We start from the raw sequence: 18819 nt of genomic DNA on the forward strand, positions 1-18819 counted from the left end.
ACACCTCCCATCATATTCCATTGGGTTTATATAGCATTTTGTGAATCTCAAAGCCTTCTTCAAAAGCAAAGCGTAATTATTTCTGTTTTGTTACTGTCTGTTCTGGAGTAGACATTCAGTGGTGGTTTTGTTGTGAAAACAGCCAGACATGCATTTTGATTGTACGCTTTTCATTTTGGGAGCTACTAGTCACATATGCCAGCCGGCTACTTTGAGTGTGGCTGATATAACTGAGGAGCTGAATTTTTAAGTTTTGGGTAGTTTTAATAAATTTAATTTTAGAAAGTAAAGCTCAATTTTATTTACTGGAAAACTTGTAAGTATATCTGAAACAATTTGGGTATGTGAATCTACTTTTTCAGCTCTGAATTTTAAGATCTAAAACATGTGACAAGTATTTCCAATGACATTTTAGCTGTCATATTGAGATGTGCTGGAAGTGTGAAAATACATCAGATTTTGAAGACTTAGTATGACAGATGTAATGTAAAACATCTCTTTAATAGTTTTTCTATTGATTAAATTTGAAATGATAATACTTTGGATATATTGGGTTAAAATATATTACTAAAATTAATTTCATCTGTTTCTTTTTACTTTTAAATGTGGCTTCTAGAAAATGTAAAACTATGTGTGTGGCTTGCATACTATTTCTTGGACAGCAGTGCTCTAGAATTAGCTATGAAAGAACGTTTGTGTTTTCTTGACTAGGTATCTCCACACCAGACCAGTGCAAATTATAGTTCACATTTTACATTTTCTCTCCAATAAAGAGTCTCTGGAGCAACCTATTCTGTATATTAGGCACTGGCTAATTAGTGCTTTTTCCAAACAAGTGGAGACTCTTGTGGGTGCTTATTGAGGTTTGTTCAGACTTTCTGAACAGTCTAGTGCTTAGTCCAGCAGCCAGTCTGGCAGGAGTAGCCTCCTCATTCTCCTTCCCACCCTCAAGGCTTCCCGAGTTTGTGGACTTGGACTCCACTCTGACCTGGCGTCCAGCTGGTTCTATCTGATTCTGCACATGCCTGGTTTTGGTGCTTCCTAGTGAACTTCCACCTGGGTCCGTGCTGGCTTGGCTGTTTGCTTGGAGTGTTCCACCGTGCAGGACATGATTGCACGTAGCTGTAGAAAAAGCTAGATTGCAGCTAATCCTTTGATACATATCTACATTCCTGAAAGCTTATGTGAAAGTTCAACACACCCAAAAACAGAGCTATAAGGTGAGGACTGTAAACCCAGTAGCTGAAATGTAAGTCTAAAGTAATTCCTTGTCTTTTATTTTATTTTGATTCAGTATTTGTATATATTGTGAAATGATCACCACAGTAAGTCTAGTTAACATCCATCACCATACATACTTGCAAATTTTTTCCTTGTGATGGAAACTTTTAAGATTTTTTGATTTCTTTTTTTTTTTAAGTTTATTTATTTTCAGAGAGAGAGCCTGAGCAGGGGAGGGGCAGAGAGGGAGAGAGAGAAACCCAAGCAGGCTCTGCACTGTCAGCACTGAGCCCACTGTGGGGCCTGAAGTGGAGTTGCTAGATCATATGGTAGTTCTATTTTCAGTTTTTGTGCAACCCAGGAATGATGAAATCACAACCCAAGCCAGAATGGAGAGTCAGTGCTTACCTGACTGAGCCACCCAGGTGCCCCTGTTTTAACAACTTCAAATATGTAATACACTATTATTAAAAAATTTAATGTTTATTTATTTTTGAGAGAGAGACACACAGAGAGAGAGACAGAGTATGAGCAGGGAGGGGCAGAGAGAAAGGAAGACAGAATGTGAAGCAGGCTCCAGGTTCTGAGCTGTCAGCACAGAGCCCCCCAGGTGCCCCTGTAATATGGTATTATTAACTATAGTCACCAGGCTGTACATTATATCCCCATGCTTTATTTATAATTGGGATTTTGTACCTTTTGACCTTCACCTATTTTGCCCATCCTGCACCCCTGCCTCTGGCAATCACCAATCTGTTCTCTGTCTCTGTTTTTTTAAATAATATATTTCATATATCAATGAGATTATAAAGTATTTGCTTTTCTCTGACTTATTTCAGTTAACATAATGCCCTCAAGGCCCATTCATGTTGTCACAAATGACAAGATTTTATTCTTTTTTATGGCTGAGTAATATTCTATCTGGATCTAGATCTATCTCCACACACACGTCACATTTCCTTTATTTATTCATCCATTCATGGATACTTAGGTTGTTTCCATATCTTGCTTGGCTACTGTAAATAATGCAGCAGCAAACATGGGGATGCAGTTATCTTTTTGAACTAGTGTTTTTGTTGTTTTTGGATAAATAGACTGAAGTGGAGTTGCTAGATCATATGGTAGTTCTATTTTCAGTTTTTTTGAGGAACCTCCTGCTGTTTTCCACAGTGCCTGCAGCAGTTTACATTCCCACCAACAGTGCACAAGGGTCCCATTTTGTGCATCCTCGCCAACCCTTTTTATTTCTTATCTTTTTGACAATAGCCATTCTAAGAGGTGTGAGGTGATATCTCATTGTGTTTTGATTTGCATTTCCCTGATGATGAGTGATGTTGAGTACCTCATCATGTACCTATTGGCCAAGTATATGTCCTCTCTGTAAAAATGTCTAGATCTTATGCCCATTTTTTAAATTGAATTTTTTTGCCATTGAGTTGTATGAGTTCTTTATGTATTTTGGATATTAAGCTATTATCGTATATATGGTTTGCAAATATTTTCTCCCATTCATTAGTTGCCTTTTCATTTTGTTGATGTTTCTTTGCTGTGTAGAAATTTTAGTTTGGTGTAGTCCCATTTGCTTAGTTTTGCTTTTGTTGTCAGATTAATAAATTGTTGCCAAGATTAATGTCATTCAGGGAGCTTACTGCCTATGTTTTCCTGTAGGAATTTTGTGATTTCAGGTCTTGTATGGAAGTCTTTAATCCATTTTGAGTTAATTTTTGTGTACAGTGTAAGGTAGAGGTCCAGTTTCATCCTTTTACATGTGGCTGTCCAGGTTTTCCAATGTCATTTATTGAAGAGTTTGTCCTTTCCCCATACCTGGTTTTCTTCTTTTTTGAATAACAAAAAATATTTTAGTAAAACATAAGATTTACAGAAGTTTCCAGACAAGCCATACAAAATATTCACCAGCTTTTTCTTGAAGGAAGGATTCTACACTTGGCAGCAAAGCCCGGGTGTTATTAGGGAGGACTGTGGTGTTTGTTTAATGTTACCATTTTGGTTCAAACAGTCAAGCTTGTCTATCTCCCATGTCGAAATAAAGTTAGACTTGGCTGGAGGCCATATTCTAAAGGACTGGCTAGCTACTTTTAACCAAATGCAATTAGATCACCATAAAACAGGGGGCAAGGAGCCCATGAAATTAAAATAAAACTACCTGTCCCTCTCAAAAAAATATTAAAGAAAAACACCCACACCCTTGCAAGCTGACTCTGACAACTACCTTCATTCACAGTGCTTTATACTTAAACCAGGGTGGGGGAAATGAATAAAAGCAGAGAGGGACCACAGCAATCCAGACAGTCCTCTAGCCTTTGCTCATGCTTTACAGCAGTGAATCAGGACAAGACATAGATTTGCTATTTTGCCTTAATCACCAAAGGACTGAAATATCTGGGCTTTTATTCTGTACTGTTTCTAAGACTGTGTCCATTAAATGCAAACAGGAAAGGAAGACGTCTTGGCAGATTAGGAGAAGTGATGCACACTTGATGATCAGATCAATTTTAAATATAATTTATCGCATATCGCCTAGTCCATGCTCTGTTTCTATGACTTGGGCTCTGGTGGTCTTCCACTGCTGTGCAGCATCATTTGCTAGTGGATCATCTGGACTGGGAGCACTTAACATCGCCTGGGTTCTTCACAGAGCTGTGTGGGTCTGCATTTGCTTTTCCAAATATCTTAAACATATTTCTCCTTACTAGTTTACATTAGGATGATAAATTTTGGTCTTGAAATGTACTTAAGGGGCTGCTGTCAGGTATTCTTCTGGAAGGAATAGTTTAAGTTTAAAAGTCTTGCCTTAAAGGCGGAATCCTGGGGGCCAACAATGACACATGAAAGTAATGGGTGTTGCTCTCTTCTGGTTCTGCTTTAATGCCAGGAACTGGTTCTGCCAGCAAGTGCTGGGTTTCTTTGGTAAATTCTGCAGGGCAGCCCAGCCATCTAGTCAGATCCTGAGTTCTGCTTCTGGTCTTGACTCTGGTTTCCTGCACCTTCTGTTCTAGACACAATCTTTGACACTATCTTTCTTTCTTTCTTTTTAAATTTTTATATTTTTTATTTATTTTTGAGAGACAGAGAGAGATAGAATGAGCAGGAGGTCAGAGAGAGAGGGAGACACAGAATCTGAAGCAGGCTCCAGGCTCTGAGCTGTCAGCACAGAGCCTGATGTGAGGCTCGAATTCATGAACCGTGAGATCATGACCTGAGCCGAAGTCGGATGCTTAACTGACTGAGCCACCCAGGTGCCCCCATATATGCTTTTTAATTTTCACAGTTGAAAACACGATTAACTAGCTAAATGTTCCACTATGGCTAAAGATTTGACAGTTTTAGCACCCTTAGTAAGTGCCCTCATTTTTCTCAAAATATTGTTTGTAAATCCCACAGTTTTTATCAACAGAAAAACGTTAATATTTTCATGTCTTTCCATTGTCCATTTTTCAAAACATTAAGGGTAAAGAAAACAATGCTTCTTAAAAACTTTAACTTTGGATTTTTAGCTTTTTTTTTTTTCCAAATGAAGCCTTATGTACACGCCCAATAAGTAAAGCAGAGCAGTGCAGCGTGCTGTGGTTGGAATGGTGTGTGTATGTATGTGTGTGTGTATGTGGGGGGCGGTCTGGAAGGCAGTGCAGAGGCTCAGACAGGAGCAGACTGCTGTCAACTCAACATGTAAAAAAAGCACTAAGTCACTGAAACTATTCATGCAAGGCATAGACCCTTCTTTGAGGATAGAGAAGGTGATGCTGCTAATGTTGTTGGCTTACAGGTGATGCCACCGTGATGTTTTTGAGATGATGTACAGTAGCCTGAAATTGGTTGTTGAAAGCTAGTTTATGATTGTCAGAGTGAAATATACAAATGTGGGGCTTGGCCTGATTGGTCCCTACTGGACTCTTTTTTTTTAAATGTTTTTTAAAATTTATGTTTGAGAGACAGAGAAAGACAGCTCGAGCAGGAGAGGGTCAGAGAGAGAGGGAGATACAGAATGCGAAGCAGGATCCAGGCTCTGAGCTGTCAGCACAGGGCCCAATGCAGGCCTCGAACCCACGAGCTGTGATATCATGACCTGAGCCGAAGCCAGATGCTTAACCGACTGAGCCACCCAGGTGCCTCCTACTGGACTCTTGAATGCCATGCTGGACAGTCCTGGAGGGAGGCTCTGTGTGTTTTTTCCTGTGAGAACATACCTATAATTTGAGGGTGCAGGAGGAAAACTCCAGATAGAGACACTTTACTCCATGCTCAACAACCTGGTTTTATCCCCTTACCATCTAACTCCCTGAAGACCATGGATGATTTTTCTGACCAACCAGGACAATGACATATGGGACGCTTGCTAATTACATAAAACCAGACTACAAAGCTCTTGAACACCCTCCTTCCCTGCTCCCTACTCCCTGGTCGTGCTTGGCATGTTTGGCATCACGATGGGGTGGCAACAGCTCCAGCATCTCAGATGGGCACGATGACACCATGTCAGTGAAGGAGTATTTTATTATTGGTGAAGTAGTTCCCACTTTTCCAAACAAGATCTGGTTTCAGCGAGAGGGCAGAAGCTAAGATTCCCATGCAAGTGAATGGTTCGTCAAATTGTCCTCTGAATGAAAGCAGATAAACAGATTATTTGACCCCATCCTCCTCCCCATTGAACTTCTTTGGCCCTGCACAATGGCATTTAGTTCTCAAAGCACATGAGGAAAAGATGGGATGAGGGATGTCCGGTTTAGATTATTTATCATATGATTTTTGCCATGCTAAATATTTTAAATGACTAACCTCACTGAATCCCCACAGTATTTCTGGGAGGTGGGATTTATTTTTCCATTCAGATATGAGCTATCCCAGGCTCAGAGAGGCAGAGCATTTGCTGAAAGTCACACAGGTGGTACCAAGGCATTGCTCTAAAATCCATTTGTTTATGTAACACTAGGAAAATACCCTTAACATTTGAATGGGTAACTTCCACTTAGGATCCCTATAGCCTCTTGTACACAGTAGAATATAATATAGAGTACACATCATGACTTGTGTTATGCACCTTTCTGTCTTCCTCACTATGTGAGGCTGGGGACTGAGGCAAAAACTTTTGCTTCTCCTCCCATCAGCCACTCCTTTCCTCTTCTTTGCCAGTAGGACTTATCTCATTGCCCAGAATATAGTCATATGACCATGCTAAGCTGCAAGGAAGGCTGGGAAATGTAGTCTTTAAGTGGGTTATTTTTGCTCTTAATAAAAATTGAGTTCTGTTGGCAAGAAAGGAGAGGAATTTGGATATGGGATAGGAAGATTTTCTGTATAGAGTACTTTTTAAAAATGAATATTTTAAAATACCTTTAGGAAGGGCCTTCTTCCTACTAACCTCCTTTCTACTCCTTTTTCTCTTTAACTTGACCTAATACACACATATGTTACTTCTAGGCATTGGATTTAGAACCTGTAGAAACCTCTGTGGAGGCAGCACCCTCCCTTCCTCTCTTGACAATTCCTCTCTGAGGTCAGGAGTGGGGTTTACTCACTTTCTACTTGGAAAGGGCTCCCAACCACTGCTCAGGATCTGGAAATGCAGCTCTAATCCTTGGAAAGTGGTCCTCTCAAATCCTCACACAAGGATGTTTGCCTCATACTTGCTTTCTAAAGCATTTCTCCTGTCTTATCAAGTTCTTCTCATATGTTAAAACACAGTTCAATATGATTTTCACCTCATTTGCAGGAAAAGGACCATTGAGAAAGGTGAGGGAAGAAGTACTTGCCACAACTATTGCATTTTCCTGGAAACTATAACTAGTTTAATGTTTTAGTTCTTCAAGTGCATCAAACACCCATGGACATGGGCCTGCTGTCTTCCTTAGCTGCTAGTGCTAGAGCAAATATGGTTGGGGGCTTACTGTATTCTCCATTCCCTTCACAAGGAACTGACTTGGGTTTTTGTTTTGGGTGTTGTGGTTATTGGTACTTGTGATATGATTAACCCATTTGGAGAAAAGAGCCATGGACTCTGAGCTAGTGGTTAGGAAAAGAAGAGCACATTCACTTATTTAAAAATTTCCAGCAGTTTTTTTGATTCTTGGGAAGGCTTTGAAGGAATTGGTGAAATTTCAGGCAATTTCCAAAGACTTCTCTAGTTGTTTTCCACAGGAAATGTAAAAGCACAACACTTAATTTTAGTTCATTTGGAAGTATTTTGGGAAAACACATAGACTGTAGAAATAGGGAGAAATGTATAAATAAATAACCTTTTTTTAATATCAGGAAATGAGTCATTTCATATTCTTTTACTAAGACCCAGTTGATGCTAATCATGCTTACCATTAGTTATTTGAAGTTCTACTGACTTTTGGCATGCAGGATTGCCTGGTCAGCTGGCTCTGTAGGGCAGGGTCATGGCATTGGGTTTATCTTCGTTATTTTAATAACCAGCACAGAGATACGCACAACCAAGGGCACATATGTATAGAATTGAATTGACACCAATAGTACGAAGTTTTATTATTATACCTAATTGATTCAGGCCTTAAAACTTTGATGAGAACCTTGTTAACTTTTGGCCATTCTGATGGATAAATCAATTTGCAAGTTAATTAACTAGCCTCACATGTATTATTTATTCAGTTCTAATTATCTATGAACTTTATGCAGATGGTTTTGCTCTGAATGAGAGAATCAGTGACCATAAATAAGTTAAAATATTTGACTTCTCTCTACTCTATGTATCTCTGTACTCTGTTTATAGCAGGAGCCGAGGTTAACAAATTATTTTGACACAAGAGAATTGTGATCAGGGACTTTCTACCTAAATAAGAATGTAAGCAGTTCTCCACAGTGATAGAAAAATAGAAATTTGAATTTGTTAATTGGCAAAATAGGTAATTTCCATTAGGTCAGTCTTATAGCCAATGGGGAATCTTTTGACTGTCCAACTAAAAATATCAGCAATTAGGGGCATCTTGTAGATGCCTGTTTTGTGTATTTTATATTAGTAGCTGTGAAATAATAGAAAAAATATGTTAATCAAACCTGTAAAATTTCCTGAGTGATAAGAGCACTAGCAGCATCTTTTTCTAATACTTGGTTTTTGACTCTGCTTCCTGACACAGAACTCCTAAATTCCTTCTCATTTTCTGGGTAATAGCAGTGTGTTTTGTTTTAATGAGGTGACTGTCAGTGGGCTCCTGAAGAGGTTCTAGTTGCCAGACACGCCAAGCCATGGTTAGATGCTTGGAATTTTCAGCTCTGCTCCCTGTTTTCTAGAGAGGAGAAAGGAACTGGACATGAAGTTAATGATCAGTTATGCTTATGTGATGAAGTCGCCATAAAAATCGCAGAAGTCTGGGGTTTGGAGAACTTTGAGGTTAGTGGACAGTTCTACATATCAAGGGTCACACACCCCAACTCCACGGGGACAGAAGTCCCCAAACCTTCCCCTAAGTATCTCTTCATCTGGCTGTTCGTCTTTATTCTTTATTATATCCTTTATTATATAGTAAGCTAGTGTTTCCCTGAGTTCTGTGAGCTGTTCTAGCAAATAATTGAACCTGAGGAATGGGTAGTAGGAACCTTCCCTTTAGAGCCCATTGGTCAGAAGCACAGGTAACAACCTTGGCTTGCTATTGACATCAGAGGTGGTGGTGGTAGTTGGGAGGCAGTCTTGTGGGGCTGAGCCCTTAGTCTGTGGGATCTGACACTCTCTCTCCAGGTAGGTCGTGTCAGAATTGAGTTAAATTGTAGGACACCCAACTGGTGTCAAAGAGCTGACTGGTGTGGAGAAAAGGCCATACACACCTGGCGGCAGAAGCGTTGTGAGTGTGGCAGTAGTGTGAGAGTGCAGGATACACAGAGGAGGGGTGGAGGCGATCTTTGTAGTAGTCTATGGACATATGGCCAGATCTGCCACATGTTAGAAAAGCATCTTTGTTAAAGTATAACTACATACGGAAAAACATAAAAATCATAAGTTTATAGCTCAAAATTTCATAAATGGAATCTACTCATGTAATGAATACTCAGGTTAAGAAACAGAATGTGACCAGTGTCCTAGAAAATTCTTTCATGCTCCCTTGCAGGCTGCCACTGTCTTTTTGTTTTTAATTTTATTTCTTTTCTTTTTTAATTTTTAAGCTTATTTATTTATTTTGAGAGGGGAGGGTATAGAGAGAGAGGGGGGCGGGGAGAGAGAACGCCTAGCAGGCTTCACACTGTCAGCACAGAGCCTGACATGGGGCTTGAACTCATGACCTCTGAGATCATGACCTGAGCCGAAATCAATATTTGGACGCTTAACTGACTGAGCCACCCAGGTGCTCTTATGTTTTTATTTTTTGATAGACACACAAGCACACCATTTTTTAAGGCACAGAAAGAAGGAAATCCATTTTTGTTTACATTTATTCTTACTACCATCTAAAAATAAATGAGTTCTGACATTTCTGATGCGCCCCCAGAGGGTACAGATGTAGCTGGTTAGCAGGGCACACTTGGAGTGGCAAGAATCTAGGGCTGCAAGGTCCGATAAGGTGGCTGTGAGCTGTGTGTGGCTATTGGGCACATGGACTGTGGCTAGTCCAAGTTGCAATTGCTGTAACAGAGAAAGAAGAAGGAGAAACTGGAGGGGAGACTTCCCTGCTCCCATTTCTCGGGTGAAGAACCCTGAAGCAAAGGAACGAAAAGTATACGTACACTACACTGCCCACCCTGCGCCGCTAACTTCACGGGGACGCGTACCCCCTCCGGTTCAGTGCAGGAATATGACTCCAGCACCTGGGCCGATGTCTGACATGTGAGAGTGTTCCATGGATGTTTGTTGAATGAATGTATGAAAGAATGGAAGAACAAATATATGAAAAAAACAGTGGTGGTAACAGGGAGCCCAAGAGAGAGGAGAAACTCACAACAAACTCCACATACAACTGCTTGGCCTCCATGTAATTTGGTAGTTAAGCTCTGTGGGATGAGATCCAGTCATCTTTGAACCTCTCATAATGCCTTGCCTGTCTTAGGGGGAGCTCAATCAATATTATATGAAACTATAAAGAAAATAAAAGTAAATCTATGGAAGGGAGAGCCGTTCCTTGAATTATTGTCAAAATAGTAATATAAGAGCCTGTTTAAAAATACTTTTATATTTCTATTTAAATTATTTAAAAAATTTTTTTAATGGTTATTATATACTTTTGAGAGAGAGAGAGGGAGACACAGAATCTGAAGCAGGCTCCAGGCTCTGAGCTAGCTGTCAGCACAGACCCCGATGCGGGCCTCGAGCCCACAAACCGTGAGATCGTGACCTGAGTGGAAGTCAGATGCTCAACCCACTGAGTCACCCAGGGGCCCCTATTTAAATTATTTTAAAAGCAGGTTTACATTTATTTTCTCGCTTACTTTTCACAACTGCCACTGAGTGTAGGGATTATTTTCACACTGTACACATGAGGTGTGAGTGTACATAGCTTACAGAGATCACACATCCTGCACGGGGTCCCAGGACTAAGGGATTTCAGGGCAGGGTCTTTACCACTCCACCAGGAATAGAAGAAATGTGTGATCCTTCACTGGCCAGAGTGTGCTGTGCTCTCAAAGGCCTCCAGAGCCCTTGGTTTCTGTGACTCACAAAAGGAGGCATCTTCATTCTTCATTCAGAAGCATTCCAAGTATGCAGATAATTCACAACAGGGCTGGGAGAGAATTGCTATCCATTTAATCATGTATTCATTCTTTCTTGATTACTCTTTGCCAGGCACTGTTATAAACATTAGGGATACAGCGTGGAACAAGACACATACTGTCCTTGGTCTCTCTTGATGCTTATATTCTAGAGAAGGAGACCGAAAATCAATAAGTAAACACAAACATAGACAAGTTAATTTGAGATAATTCTAGTGTCATGAAGACAGTAAATAAGGCTCACATGAGAGTCAGAGGATAGGGAGCATGGGATGGTCAGGAAAGGCTTCTCAGAGGAGGTGACTTATTTTGTAAAATAAACTTTCATTGAAGTATAACATACATGCAAAAATGTGTACATGTCAGAAGTGTACCACTTGATGAAGTTTCTGCACAGTGAGCATACCCTGTTAACTAACACTCAGGCCAGTATCCTAGGAGTACCTCCATTCCCTCATGAGGTGACATTTGAGTTAAGACCTGCATACTAAATAGGTGTCTGTGCAAAGATCTAGTTCAGAGTGTTTCCATAAAAGAGGGGAACAATGGAGAAGGCAGGGAGAACTTGGCATGTTTGAAGAACAGAAAGAAGGCCAGTTTGTACCAGTTCGTTGATTTAGCACAGCAATATTTGAGCTGTGTGTTTGTAATATGACTCTCAGCTTGGGACGGGAGAGGAAGCCACACTTTGATTATAACTGGTATCCAAGCCCCATCTATCAGTAAGTTGGGCTCCTAGGATCCCAAGGCAACTTGGAGCAGAGTCTTAGGAAAATCTCTGGATATTTTATTGATTATATGGTGTTCACTACATCCAAGGAGGGCAGTTATCGTAGTCCATGCCCAACTCAGATATGGGGACTTTCACAAAGATTTTATAACCTCCCACATTACAATAATTCTCCTGGATTTTTTTTCCAGTTCCATCAACCTCCCTCCTTTTACCATGGCAACCCATTAAACAAGAGCTCCTCCTGTTATCTTGTCCAAAGCCCTGGTTTTGACATTTTATATTCCAGGATTTCATCATGACAATGTGCTTGAAAATCCCAAGTTACTGAAACCTTTGAATATAGGTTGGGTTGATTTCTGAGAAGGGGTGTAGGAAAAGAACAGAGATAGTAGGGGGGTATTTACATAACCGGAAACAGTAGGAACGCTGGGGAAGTTGTTACACAAACAACTGCCCTTCAGAGCTGTTATGTTCAGAGGAGACGTGTCAGGTTGTTTTCTTCCCACCCTCGTGAAGTTTTAATTCTGCTTTAACATTAGAGTGTCCCACAAGTGTTGATATTTTCTTGTATAAACAGCACTCATTCAGAACTTGACAAATGAACACTTCAGTGAGGAGGTCATGCCTTCACACTGGTTTGCAAATTAACCTAATTTGGCCCCCTGCTGCCTTTGCAGAGGCTCCATCTGGGCCTGGCCACTCTTCAGGGTGTGTTTCTGATGAGAGCATAGGCACTGCTTTCAGTGTTCATGCTGTGCCACCATGGAGGACTCTGCAGGGTGTGACCGGTCCTGTGGTGGCTGCCATACCGCTATTAGATAGGCAGGGCCGGGGACCCTGTTCCGTGCCAGTGTGGATGGCTGTGACTTCCCCCTGCAGTTTTTCCCTGGCTGCCCCCAGCCCTCAGAAGTCAGCAGTGTATGGAGGACGACTGGCTTCTTTACTTCTGTTCTGCTCTGTTAGAGGGTCCCCAAGCAGAGGTGCCTGAGGTCCAAAGTGCTTGTTTCTTTACGGCCTTTTGCTTGACAGAAGAGCCTGACACTTTTCCACTGGGGACTGAGTCAAGAGACAAATTAGAAGGACAGATACCTGGCTGGGGTCAGAATTTTCCCATCCTTAGGAGTTTCTTACAACTTAACAGGATTTTTTCTTCCCTTAGGATATGTTCCTGGGGGTACCTGGAGTACCAGGTTGAGTGTCCGACTCTTGAGTGTCTGACTCTTGATCTCAGCTCAGATCTTGATCTCAGGGTTGTGAGTTCAAGCCCTGTGTTGGGCTCCATGCTGGGCATGAAGCCTACTTTAAAAAAAAAAATATGTTCCTTTCGAGGAAGCTCCTTAGCCTACCTCCACGCAGACACTTCCCATTTGCCAGCTGTGTCCAGATGTCCTGACTCTCCAGCCCGGATGCAGCACTAGGTCTTTTTCAGGGTGATTCTGTAGCTCACTGACGGTTCGCCGTACATGCCCAACAAGGCCTGGATCGTGGGGTCTCGAGCTGGGAGCCCCTGTTCCTTTTAAACCATGTGCAATGCTTTTTTTTTCTTTTTTTTCAATCAGCAAAACCCTGATCCTTGTTTTGACAAGTCATGTTCCAACAAGAGAAGACTGTGCTTGCAGTCAAGCCACCTTAACATGTAAATCTCCTGGGAAGTTGGATCATTTCCTTAGGTCAGTCTTTGTGAGGAGGATGAGGAAGGGCAGTGGGCTCCTAAGTGGTCTCTCAGACCAGAATCTCACCCCTGTAATTTATCTGCGTGCATGGGGCCATTTGAGTAATCTTTCTAAGGTACCGAGTCATACCTCCTTTTTTAAACCTTGTGCTGCTGGCCCATCACTTAAAGGCCAGTCCCCTTTCTGATCTTTCTTGATCCAGCGGCCACCAGACTTTTCCTGCCTTTACTTCCCCTTCTTCCTTTTGTGTGCTATACTTCCCGTCACATTGGTCTACTCCAAGCCTATACCTTTCCTCATGCTGTCCCCTTTGTCTCATACACTGTCCTCCACTCCCCCTTTACTACCTGGCAGTTACTAAGCCTTTAGACCCAGCTCACATGTCCTCCTCTAAGCAACCCTTCCCTCCTGATATCTTAAGTTGTTGTCTTACTGCAGAGAAGTCGCCAGCAGGACTGGCTTACAGTGTCGAAGCAGAGTCCCAAGTTCTACTTAGTGGTTGGTTGTTCCTGGTGTGCCTCTCTATGGGACATGGGGCTTAGATTTTCTTCCTGGTGGTGTTTGTGAAACGCACTTTCTTTCCTTATTTGGCTTCTGGGGCCCAGTGTGCCATCCATTAGTGCGTAAGGGAGTTGCCTCTTCGTGCGAGATCATCAGCTCCTTTAATCCTCCTTTGTAACTAACTGGATTATGTCAGACTTTACCATGTGCCTGGAGGCTTCCTATGGATCTCATTTCAAAATAACAGAGGAAATGTCATATTAACCAACCCTCCCAGCCCCGCACAGCAACATATTTCTTTTTAAAACAGTTTAATAGAATAATTTTCAGGGAAGAAACAGGAGCAAGAGGGAGAAAAGAACCCCAAATAGCCTCCCTAGTTCACAGGTCAGCTAGTGCACTAAGTATATCCAAGGACTCTCAGCTCCTCTAGGAGGTCTACAGGAGAACAAAAAAGAGGTGAGTGCCTGCACTGACTGGGCAGATGAAACATTGGATTGGCCAGTGAGGGGGACTTATTGTCAACAGGACCCTTTAATCAAAGCCCAAGCCACTGCTAATTAACTAGGTATTAAAGCAATAAGAGACAGATGCTGAGTGGGGGAGGGGGAGCAGTAGGGTCAGGATTGGGGTGGTATGAGTGAGGGGGGGGGGGATTGAAGTCTTGGAAAGTCAGAGTTGAGGCCTTTAGAAAGAGCCATATTCCCTGGCCTGTGCTATTCATATCCCTCCTCTGTTCAAAAAACCTGCAGTGCTACCCTTTTATAGCCACTTCCTGCCCAACCCCTGTTCCTACCTCCTGGCAACCACTATCCAACTCTATGGTACTGTCATTTCAAGAATGTTCAGTACGTGGAACCGTATGGGCTGTAACTGTTTTGAGGTAGGCTTTTTCACTGAGCGTACTTCCCTGTGTATCCATAGTTTATCCCCTCTTATTGCTGAGTAGTGTCCTGTGGTATACGGAGTTAGTTTGTGTCTTGACTGTGGTGGTAGCCACATGAATATGCACATGTGATAAAATTGCATAGAACTAAACACGCACACACAGGAGTATGTACACAAGTGCTGGAACTTGGAGAAGGTGGGTGGATTGTGTCAATGCTAATTTCTTAATCGTGACTCTGCTGTAGGTCTAGAGATGTCAACATTGGGAGAAACTAGGTGAAGGATATATTGGATTTATCTATATTGTTTCTTACAACTACATGTGAATCTACAATTATTTCAAAAAAAACCCAAACAATTGGTGGCACGGTCTGTGGAACAAAGGATAAACCCTTTGGTGTGGCATTCAAGGCCCTTTCATGCTCTGGCTCCACCCTCCCCGCCTTCAGTCTTCTCTCACCACTTCAGCAAGGCTGACCTGTCCAACATTTCCTATACCAGTTACTTTTCTTTAAAGTAAATTTTTCTTTCTTTTTTAAAATGTTTATTTATTTTTGAGATCGAGAGAATGTGAGTGGGGGAGGGGCAGAGAGTTCAGGGGAGAGAGAATCCCAGGCAGGATCCAGCTTGGAGCCCAACGCGTGGCTCAGTCTCAAGAAATGTGAGATCATGACCTGAGCCTACATGAAGAGTCAGATACTTAACCGACTGAGCCACCCAGGCATCCCAAACTTTTCTTTTTAATTAAAATGTAACATTCAAATGGAAAAGGAGTCAAATCACAAAGGTTCAGCTTAGTGAATTTTTATAACATGAACCCACTCATGTAACCAGAACTAGATCAAGAAGTAAAACAACACCAGGACTCCAGAAACCTCCCCCCACCCTTCTGTCAATTTACTACCCTCCAAAGGATAATTGCTATCTGATATCTATCCCATATATTGTTTTTTCCTGTTTTTAAACTTCAAATAAATGAATTCATAGACTCATTTTAACTAGTTTCTTCTCTTCAATAATTTGATATAGATTTAGTCATGTTGTGGTAGCAGGTTCATTATTGCTGTATAGTACTTACTCTGATGTGTGAAAAAACTATAGTTACACCATTTATACATGGTACTATTGATGATTATTGGATTATTTGTAGTTTATTTCAAATAGGTCCACCTTGAATGCTCTTTTATATGCTTTTTGGCTCACATCTGTACTCATTTCACTTAGATTACTACCTAGAAGCGAAATTGCTGGCTCATAGGATATGCACATGTGTAGCTTTAGTTGGTACTGCCAAATCTGTTTCCAAAGTGGTTGTACCAGTTTACGCCCTTCCCAGCAGCTTAGGGGAGTTCCTGTTATTCTGCATCCTTGCCAGTTTTTGGCATCATCAGCTTAATTAATTGCAGTCATTCTGGTGGGGTGTGTAGTGGCAGCTCATCGTTGGGGACTGGTTGTAAGAAGGTTTTCTGCTCTTCTCCCCACCAGGAGGGTGCTGTTGCTTGCTAGTGCACGGGTTACCATGGGGATAGAGAGGTTTCCCACTTCTTCCCCAGAGGGGGATGGCTGTGTTTCTGTCCCTTCTGCAGACAGAGGATCTTAGCCTGTCCACTCCTTCCCTATGGTTTTGACTTCAAAACCTAGAAGGTTTTTATGTCTCATGAGAGAAAGTTCTGGAAAATGGGCAAGGTTTCATGCCTGTAGGCCAGTGAGGGCTCTCTCCGCTGTCCTGCCTGCCTCAGTATTTCCTCAGTCTTTCTTCTGAGTACCTGGTAGAGACTGGAAAAGAGCTTGGGAACGCGAATTGCCCTTGTGTCTGGGGTTCCTGTGGATTCTTAACTTCATGCCAACACACACTTTGCTTTAAGAATTTGTTGTAATGTTAGCTCTTTTCTTCTTACCTTCTTCCTCCAAAGAGGCTCAGTTCTTGTGTACTGTCTCTCTGTGGCAGAGCTTGTCATTCTTAGGAATTTAGATCTCCTGATTGCCCTGTAACCTCCATACTCTGATGGGCACAAGGGAAGCTATGATTTTATAGATTGTTTGGTTTTCTCTCACTGTTGGGGTAGCAGGTATGTTCTCCTGTGGCTTTCTACCTCTCGCTGTGGTTTTAATTTGAATTTATTTCATGACCAATGAGTTTAAGCACTTTTTTTTTTTTTTGGTAGAGTCATGTGAAACTTTCTTTAAGAAAAGACCCTTCAATTGACTTTTAGTTAGGGGCATGGGCAACAGGAGATACCCAGGCAGTAGACTACTCCCAAGGGTAGAATGAGGACTGAAGGCTGAACCTCAGGTGGGTTTCCGGTTCCCAGTCACTCCCCTGCACACCCCCCCAAAGGCTGTCATGTGGCAGCCACCGGGGAGGCGAGACGGGGGAGGGGGGACCTCAGTGGCTGCTCACTTGGATAGGACATCAGATAATTCAGACACCTGCTTCCCATTTCAGGTCTCGATCTTCTTCACAACCATGGCGTTGGAGTAGCTGAACAGTGGAAGGAGCTGGAACCCCTGCCAGAACCGAAGCTGGACTGGAAGGAGCTCAGGCTGTAGTTGAGGCCAGGGCTTGTGGAACCCCCCCCCCCCCCCCCCCAAATAGACTAAGCTCAGCCTACCTGAGTAGCTGCTGGTTGTCTTTGTATGGATCTTCATGTTCTGCATCTCAGATTCCAGCCTGCAGCAGTGTGGGAGGTGGTGATCGTGATGTTCAGGGCCAGCTTGATGTTCATGAGCTGCTGGTACCCATGCGGCTGCCATGCCAAGTGTTTCTTGGCTTGCTGCAGGGCAGCCTCCACCTCAATGAGCTTGGCATTGGTGTCCTTAATGACCAGCTACCCACACTGCTCAGCCTCAGTGATGGAGGCCTTCAGGAAAGCCCTTTTTGGCCTTTGAGGGTCTAGATCTCAGCAAGGAGTTGTCTGATGTTCCGATTCATCTCAGAAGTCTCCATCTTTGTGCAATAGAGGTTATCCCTGTGCTTCCCAGCGGGTGTTGCAGTTCCTTGTACTTGACCTGGTATGTGGTTTCAGCCTTCACTTGGCTATGGTTAGTGATCTCCTTGTAACCGGGCCTTGACCTTGGTGTTGATGCCTTCTGGTCCAGGGAGTGGGTGTTGCCCATGAAGAGGACCATGGAGGTGTCAGAGATCTGTGACTGAGGCTCTTGGTTCTCCTCTTCATACTGTGGTCTAAGGGAGTCAGTCTAGTTGGGAAGCCCCTCCAGGTGGGGCTCCAACTTTGCCTTATTCACATAAGCTTCATCCACAGCCTTTTTGACAAGGACAGATTGATTCTCCCTCTCTGCAAACTCTTTGATCTCCCTTTGGTCTCTTCCTTATGCTGATTCTTGAAGTCCCCCACCAGCTCCTGAATGTTGCCAAGCTCTGCCTCCAGCTTCAGCTTCTTCTGTTTAACTGCTGCCCAAGGTTGTTGATGTAGCTCTTGAACATGTTCGTGTTGCCCTGAGCCAATTTCTGGTGCTGTAAGGGACTCCACTTGGTCTCCATAGTCTGGTTCTGCTGCTCTAGGTTCTACAATTTGTTAGTAAAGGAAATGTTTTGTGGAATTGCTGTTGAGGGTCTTGATCTGCTCCTTATCCTGAGTGGGCACAGCCTGGGTGTTAGAGTCTACTCCCAGCTTAAATGGGCTCAGCAGGCTCTGATGGTGTTTATACACATGGCCCTGCCATAGCCCTTGACCACACTCATGCTGGTGCCCACCTGTGAGAGGACTGAGGAACTGATGGTGGGTGTCAGGCACACTTGTGTACGAATAGTTGCTGAAGGCCCAGGGACCAGTGGTGGACACCTTGTAGGACATCTGGGTCACCCTGATGGAGATAGTAGAGGCTGGAGTGGAGGTGAGTAGGCTGAACCAGAGACTTTGAGGAAGCATTGAGAAGCTGCTTCTAGGTGTGGGACCTTGAGCACCTTTTAATATAACAATCATATTTTGCATTTATCTGCGCCATTGCCTTTGTCTGAAATGATTTTTCCTTTTATTCTCTGCCTATTTCTTCCAGGGTCACATCTAGGGTTCCTTTGTCCATGCAGCTTTCTCTAACCGTGTCTGTCTTCATTCACCACCCCTATCAAACCTTGCTCTCTCCTCCCCTCCATTTTCCCAGCATTTTGTG

The 18819-nt window shown here is 42.7% G+C and overlaps 1 pseudogene; it reads right to left on the bottom strand.

The window, feature by feature from the left end:
* Positions 1-3734: 3734 nt before the first annotated feature.
* Positions 3735-17337, bottom strand: LOC115275875 (annotated as a pseudogene).
* Positions 17338-18819: the final 1482 nt, after the last annotated feature.

The sequence above is a fragment of the Suricata suricatta genome, chromosome 13, assembly GCF_006229205.1.
Source record: "Suricata suricatta isolate VVHF042 chromosome 13, meerkat_22Aug2017_6uvM2_HiC, whole genome shotgun sequence".
NCBI lineage: Eukaryota > Metazoa > Chordata > Mammalia > Carnivora > Herpestidae > Suricata > Suricata suricatta.